Below are 7,905 nucleotides of genomic sequence, written 5' to 3'. Positions count from 1 at the left end.
AGTGGTCATCAGAGCCACTCATGCGATGAAGGTGGGAACAGTGCCCTCCCCTCTCCCCCTTCCCCTCCCCTCCCCCTCTTTCCCCTCCCCTCCCCTTCCCCCTCCCCTCCCCCTTACCCTCTCCCTTTTCCCTCCCCTCCCCTCCCTTACTCTCCCTTCCCCCTCCCCTCCCTCCCCTCCCCTCCCCCCCTTTTCCCTCCCCTCCCCTCCCCCTCTTTCCCCCTCCCCTCCCCCTTTTCCCTCCCCTCCCCCTCCCCTCTTTCCCCTCCTAGATGCCAACCACATGACCCAAGCCTCATCTCAATGTTTTAAAAGACTTTACTGTATTAATAGTAGATTGTGCAGGAACCACCAGGTACTTTCCCCTCTGCACCAGACTGCACCCAGGCAATAGCTTTCACGCACCCCGGCTCCATTTTCCAACCCCACCTGGAGTGTGTGCTGATGACATGCACACAAATGCTAATATTTTTCTCTTACTGAGACATTACCAGGAAGACCCACATTCCTGCAGCTTCTGGGAAGAGGAGAGATGGGGCTGCAATCTGGCAGGTGTCCACTGCACAGAGTAACAGCCGTCGTAACGCATTGTTGATGAATTAGACTCACGCTTTCTTGAGGTAGTGGGGACATTCCCAGACAAATGAAAATACATTTCCTCTCTTTCCAGGGAGTACAGCCAAGTTGTAATATGTTTAATGTTACTTTGTCACCGGAGAAAAGTCACACCTTTTTATAGAAATAAAGTCAAAAGCTGCAGGTGTAAGAACTCTCACAGGGACAGTGATTGGCAGGTCTGATTGGAACAATACTGAGTCTCTTTTAAGGAAAGGAATTTGTTTCTCAGATTCTTACAATATTTGTTAAACAACATGGTGTGCTGGGTGCTCATATTATTCAAGGAAAGTCACATTTCTTTGCCTTTTCGAATAAAATTGTATCTACCTTTGAGGCGTCTCAGGACCACAAGCCATCTTTTTTTCTTCTTACAGCTTCATCCCTTCCTCGGTGTTACACCTGGATTCAGGAACCAGGTGCTCCAGGGACTGTGGGTGAGGCTCCCCTCTACTCCACAGACTAGTGTGCTCACACCCAGACTCGTGGTGAGATTTGCCCCATGGCTCCACCCCTCTCCCTCAGTTCCCCGGCCCGCGAGGCTTCATGCTCAGCGTCCAGGCGTCTATAGCCCGCTCCGATGCGCCCCTGTTCCACTCTGCACAAGCATCCTGGTCCATCACAGCGCCCCACCCCTCTGCCCTTCCAGGCTCTGAGCACCCTGCTCTCTCCTGGGCTGGACCCGCATCTTCCCCAGGAGCACCAGCCCCGTCTCCCTGCAGATAACCCAACAGCGTTGTTCCAGTCATTTCAAAAGTAGGTTTTATAGAATTTAAGCAAAATAAGTTTGACATTTCTTTACAAAGAATAACATGGGTATCAAGCTGACTAAAGAAAGAAAAGTACAAATTGGTGTTTGGAATAATATGAAATCCAGAAAAGTTATTAGTAAATAGAAGTCAATATTTAAAAGAAGAATATTGTATATTAAAAGAGGACTACACCATGGACAATAGTGTTTTATCCAAGTCAGAAAGGTTGGTTTACTTAACACCCAAAGATCTAATATTTAATTCTCCATATTGATAAGTCAAAAGAAAAAAGCTGTGTGGCCGTCTCTACAGATTATTAATCAGTCTTTGGACAAAATTTAACATCCACTCTCAGTTAAAATAGACCTCAGTGGGATGGGAAGAGAAGGGCTCTGCGTAACATGGTACATGAAGCCTATTGAAGTGTGCGCACTGTAGCAGCACAGAGGGCGACAAGGTAAAGCCGCAAGGAGATCTGACAGTAAAACGCACGTCTTAACCTCCTCGGAAGGAAAGGAGGGAATGGAGCAAGGGGACCCGTGGGAAGCTGGGGGAGGAACTGACTTTGTAACATAAACAACACTCCATAAAAATGTTCTGCAAATGTTACATAACCTCAATTAAACAGGGTTTAATTTTTTTTAAGTGGCACTAGAAGAACTGATGGGTTTGTCTAGAGGAATTAGCACGGTGAAATGTCCGGGAAGACTGGGAGAAAAGGAACAGTGCCGGGGGCAGAGCAGCCCTTCCAGGCAGCGGGAGTGCCCGCCTGCGCGGCAAGGATGAAGGTAGGGACGGGTGAGGGAGTGAAGGGCGTGGCAGGTCGCGTTCCTGAGTGGGGAGAACCTTACTCCTTCAGTAACGATATCGGCTCCGGGGCCCTGGTCAGTCAGGGACCCGGTCCTCATCACTTGTGAAGAGCTGGGTTCCCACATCACCTCCTGCAGCAAAAGGAAAGATCATGACGTTCACACAGATTGGACAAATAAAGGATGCAGAGTGAGTGAGGAAGGCCACATCGGGGACAGGATGAGGATAAAACGGTGCAGGCAGCATCACACGGGTGAGGGCACCCCAGCATCTACACCGCTGCCTGTCACTTCTCTCTCTCTTCTGTACATGAACAGAACGTCTTTAAGTTCTCCTGGAGGGAGACAGGGGTCCCCCTCTGACCGGGTGCGAGCAGGATTGGGTGAGACCTGACTCCAACGTGGTCACTTTTAAACGTGCCGTTACTTTTACAAATGACATCAGAGATTATTGTGGGTATGACTGTTCTTACTACCCAGGCTTCACCGCATTAATAAGTTTTAAAAATGTATCTCCTAATACACCAAGGAGTGAAATAGAAGAGATACTCCAAATATACCACTAAGTGAAACAAGCACATTGTGGCCTAGTGACTCTACCCGGAAGGTCAGATTAAAGGACACTCTCAATTCCTTGTTTTCCTTTTTATAGTTGGAATTTGTATGTGCTGGCATGACACCGACCATCAGAAAAAATGAAGACAAGTTAACCACAGCGGGGAGGGCACAGCTCAGTGGCAGAGCAGGTGCTCAGCATGCACGAGGTCCTGGGCTTAATCCCCGGTGCCTCCATTAAAAACAATAAATAAATAAGTAAGTAAATATACAAACACCCCGCCCCCCAAAAAAGTTAACCCCGCAATGTACCAAAAGCCATTTTAGCTTTTTAAAATCCTCTCTTGACCTGATGAATCTGTTAGAGAGGTTGTTTGGATAAAAGATAGTGAAAAAATTAATTCAGGAAATTCTGAATTCAGTAGGTTTCAATTCAGAGAATTAAAAATAAGCCTCAGTGATTTACACACCTGAAACAAGAGGCCCTCTCCTGCGGGGCAGCCCTGGCCCACTATTTGCTGTCATCCGATTCGTTCACAAAAGTGGGCCGGGTTCTGCATTTATAAACCGTCCTCTCCTGGCTGACTTCGAAATGGCACATCCTCTGACCCACTCAATCCCAGGTCAGCTCCGAGGACATCCTCTCAGTTACAGGAAGAGCGTTACGTAAGAACACGTTCAGTTCCACACCGATTATCATAGCAGAAAACCAAAGTGACTGAAAAATGGCTTACGGACTGGCTTAGTAAACTCGTGGGATTCAGAAGTGGCCCTAGAAGCTGCTTTGTTGGTGTTTCTATCAGCACCGAGAAAAGGGAAACAGGCAGGCAGCCACCAGCTTTACAGCTTGACTGTGACTGAAATGAAACTTAGGAATCTCTGCATGATGGTTTCAATTGAATTGGCTGGATATTTTTTTGAAATGCAAAGACTTCACTAAACTGTATGAGGCCATTTGGTTTTTTTTCCTCCATTAGAAGGGAGAGGCCAGTCCACCAAGGTAATTCGATATTTAGAAATGGCTTTGAGACGTATGTGGCCTAAATTAAAACTGACAGCCTCTGTTTCTCTTAAAGGCTTCATTTTCTCCTCCTCCTGGAGACACTTGGCGAGGTGACATCACCCGTGCACTTGCACGTGGAGGGTTTGCTCCGGGACAAGTGGGGACAGCGGCCCCACGGCCCCAGAGGACCCCCCCCCCACCAGGACGGATGCAGGGACACTCCCAGGAGAGCAGAGAGGAGGGAGGAGTGTGATGAATGGGGAAATCAGCTGTCGGATCAAAGAGGGATTTAGACGCTGAAAAAAGGCCCCCGTGGGAGACTGTGGCTCTGCCGCAGGAACCCTGAGGTCTGCCCCGCGCCAGCCTTGCTATTTGCTCAGCAGTATTGCTATTTTGGGAAGGAATTTCTACCGAGCTGGCAGATTTTCAGCCCTGAGGTTTCCTCTGATCAGCAGGTGCTGGAACAGCCTGTGGCAGAAATATCACAGAGCCGGGTGCTGATCCGACCCCTGTAACCCGGACCGGAGCTTCGCTGGACATGCGGTTTCTTATCAAGCAGACTTGAGAAAAGCTAAGCAGACAGACTCCTCACAGCACAGATGGGTAATCACTGTCCATCCATAAAGCATATGCCTGTGTCAACACCACGTTTACTTACAATCTATAAATTGAATCTTTTACGCATGATCACACAATCGAAACCTAAAAGAGTCTGATCCAGAATGACCTTTTCAAAGAAAGGTTGCTGACATCACTGCCCTAAAAGGTATTATGCTATCTTCCCCTGATTTCTTCTCACCAGAAAATTGTCAAAAGCCATCAGAGTCCTGGCCGTGTTGGTGTTCGAGGGAACAGGCACCTGTAGAGAGTTAGGTGGTCAAACACTAGAGGAGGGCGTTTGTTACCCCATTTTGATACTGAATTTCACTCTTTGGTTTAAAAAAAAATTATCCAAAATGAAAAAAAATGTGTATATGAATGACTCAGATTTTCAATCAAAATAAGAAAATTAAGGCAAAATGTTCAATGTGCTGTGCCTTCCTGTCATGTTCCTTCCCCCTCCTCCTCCCCCTCCTCCCCTTCCCCTCATCTTCCTCATCCCCTTCCCCTCCCCCTCCTCAGTCTCTTCCCCCTCCTCCCTTTCTCCCCCCCCCATCAGTATCGTCCTCATCTTCATCCTCATGCTCATCGTCATCCCTGCACCCTGCTGCTTTGTACTTGGCCTCTTTACAAAAACCAGTCTGTTTACTGCTCGGACAGCTCCGTGAGATAGGCCACATTGTCCCGATTTCGCAGATGAAGTGCTGAGGCTAGTTCACTAACGTACCCACTATCTTGGAGCTAATCTGTGGTGGAATTCGTATGAGAGAGGTCATCTGAATCAAAATACTTGCGTGTCACCGTGGAGCTATGGCGTTTGGGAGATCTAAAAGGAGATGAAATCTGAACAGGCAGACCTAACAGGAGAGGAATGAAGAAATGTTAATGGAGCTTAAACCGGGGAGTGACCTAAGCAGGCTGATACGGCAGGGAATCACTCTGGCGGCAGAGTGGACGAAGGCGGGGAGAGAACAGGCCACAAACCAGACGACAGCACGGGAAGCCCATTCCCGGCAGGGGACGAGGCGACCAGGACGGAGTGCAGCATCGGCTGTGCACGAGCTGGCACCCACTGGGGCGGAGGGACCCAGGCCCCAACAGTGGCTGCCAGGTTCCTGACACGAGCAGCTGGAGGTACATGTCGGCGCCGTGAACCCCAACTAGGAATGTAAGAAGAAAAGCGGACTCGGAGGAGAAGAGTGTAGCTGAAATCCAGGAAGGAGAGGCCCTTCCCAAAGAAGAGACGGCATAAATGTCAAATATTGCCAAGAGGTGGATCAGTCAAGAGCCAAACACTGCGGACCCACTGTTTGCCCTTGGCGGCCAGCAGAGCGTCACTGGTGACGTCTGGCAGACGGGCTGCAGCGCAGACTCTGGTCTAGAGGCGGACCTGCTTGGGCATCTCTAGGAGTTTCCGGGGGAGGAGATGGAGGTGATGTGTGTGGCCCTGCAGGATTCCGTTCTGAAAGAAAAGACATGAATAGGGCAGGGGCTCATTCTCACCTTCGTTCTAAAGACGGAAGTGACTTGATTATTTTGATGGCATCGATGGTGAATGTCAGGTGTACTGGATTCTTGGCTCTGCTGTAACAAATTACCACAAACACATTGGCTTAAACCACACAAATTTGTTCTTTTAGAATTCTGGAAGTCAAGCGTCTAAAATCAAGGCGCTGGCGGGGCTGTGTTACATCTGGCGGCTTCACTGGGGAAGCTCGGTTTCCCCGTCTTTTCCAGCTTGTAGAAGTGCCTGCTTCACCTGTCTTGAGGTCGCGCCTCCATCTATAAGCCAAACACACAGTGTCTTCTCTCCCCTCTGACCCACTGCCTCTCCTTTATAAGAATTCTTGTGATTACATGGGGCTGCCTGGGTAACCCAGAATAATCTCCCATCTCAAAATCCTCAATCATTTATGCAAATTTCTTTTGGCTATATAAGGTGATATTTACAGGTTCTGGCGATTAGGACGTGGACATCATTGGGGGTGTTCCCTTGTCTGCCAGAGTCCACTCTCTGCCCCCAGAGACTCACATCTAATTCATATGCAAAATGTAGTCACCCCATTCCAAAGAGTCCCAAAGCCTCAGCCTGCTACTGGGTCACCTCAAGTCCAAAATTTCATCTGAATCTTATCAGCTCAAAAGATCCAAATCCCATCACCTAAATTATTTACGGCAGGTCTGGTGAGACTGCATATGAACCATCCTGAGACAGAATTTCTCTCCATCAGTGTGCCTTGGAAGAGAGAAAGCAAGTTATCTGCTCCTGAAATACAACAGTGGGACAGGGGTAGGGTACCAGTTATAAACATCCCTGTTCAAAAAGGAAGAAAATGGAAGGAAAAAAATCCATCACTGGTTGGCCTCAACACATTTCAAAATCCAGTAAGGCAAACCCCATTAGATTCAAGGCTCAGAGCAACCCTCTGTGGCTCGGCTCGGCTCAGCTCTGCCCTTGGAGACACCCTTCCTTTTTCATGAAACATGGCACAAGCTTGAGCTGAGTAGTTTCCTGCAGACTGTCTTCTGCCTGCAGGGTTTTGGGAGTCCTACAGCTTCTTTCAGTTCTCTTTGCCCCTTTCAGTCCAAGCTGGCGGTGTTTCTGCTGACATAACATCCTTAGGTCACTTGTGGACCTCCTGTACCGTCACAGGGATTCACGCCATTGAGCACGTCTCTCCTGGAAAATCCCATTTACACCCTGACTTTTACTGAGAAGGCTGAAGGGATCCAGGGGCCACATGGCTAATCTCTTCACAAGCACAGACATCAGCCCAAGCGTTACATCTTTAGGGAAGCCCTCTTGATCTCTGTACCATTTGTCCTACTTATGATTTGAATTTTTTTGTATAATTATTTGATTAAGGTCTGTCTTGTCCACTAGATTGCTTGGCCCATGAAGTTTGTGACCATAGGTATTTTTGTTCATTCTCTTTGTCATAGGAATAAATGCATTTCTTATTTTTCTTCTTTTATTCCAAGGATGTCATTTACATCAAGTATAGTCATCTTAGAGGTGCCAAAATAAAAGATATTAGCCATATTTAATAATTGTCTCTTCTATTCTAAGGCCCAAGTAGTAGCAACAATGGGGAGTTTTTAATCTTTGACATTTATAGTTTATGAACCACAGTCTAGTAATATACTCAGATTCAACAGTATTAAAAATAATTGGATTGCCATCTCTCCTTTCCCTAATGATAACTAAATTACGTGTTTATTAAAAAAAAGTATTGGTGGTTCAAAATAAATCTTTTTTTAGGATTAGAGGATCATGCAGTATTTTTCAGGAAAATGGCCAAGTTAATTTTGAGTGAAATGCCAAAAGCTAGATAAGTACTTTTGAAATAAAAGATAAAGAGCTGTGAAATTTTCTGCTGTGTGTCCCCACATCTATGAAGTGACATCCATGTAAATGGTCACTCAGCACACTTATCTGGAGCAACTTGATGACTGTGGGAAAAATATTTTCTCTATAGTTGTCAACAGGTGTCACTGACGAGATTGTTTCCTAAACCAATCAGATTTCTGAAGCATGGAGATGTATTTATTACATATGTTTGTATCCAGA

The 7,905-nt window shown here is 47.1% G+C and overlaps 1 long non-coding RNA gene across 1 annotated transcript; it reads right to left on the bottom strand.

The window, feature by feature from the left end:
• Positions 1-1,365: 1,365 nt before the first annotated feature.
• Positions 1,366-7,567, bottom strand: LOC123618463 (uncharacterized). Its single transcript, XR_006726898.2, has 3 exons — positions 5,062-7,567; positions 4,534-4,593; positions 1,366-2,308 (listed from the first exon to the last, which is right to left on the bottom strand). It is a non-coding gene; the product is annotated as an uncharacterized LOC123618463 (long non-coding RNA).
• Positions 7,568-7,905: the final 338 nt, after the last annotated feature.

Source organism: Camelus bactrianus, chromosome 31 (assembly GCF_048773025.1).
Source record: "Camelus bactrianus isolate YW-2024 breed Bactrian camel chromosome 31, ASM4877302v1, whole genome shotgun sequence".
In the NCBI taxonomy this organism is placed as follows: Eukaryota; Metazoa; Chordata; class Mammalia; order Artiodactyla; family Camelidae; genus Camelus; species Camelus bactrianus.
The sequence above is the reverse complement of the archived record's forward strand: the minus strand, read 5'-3'. Positions and strand labels throughout refer to the sequence as shown.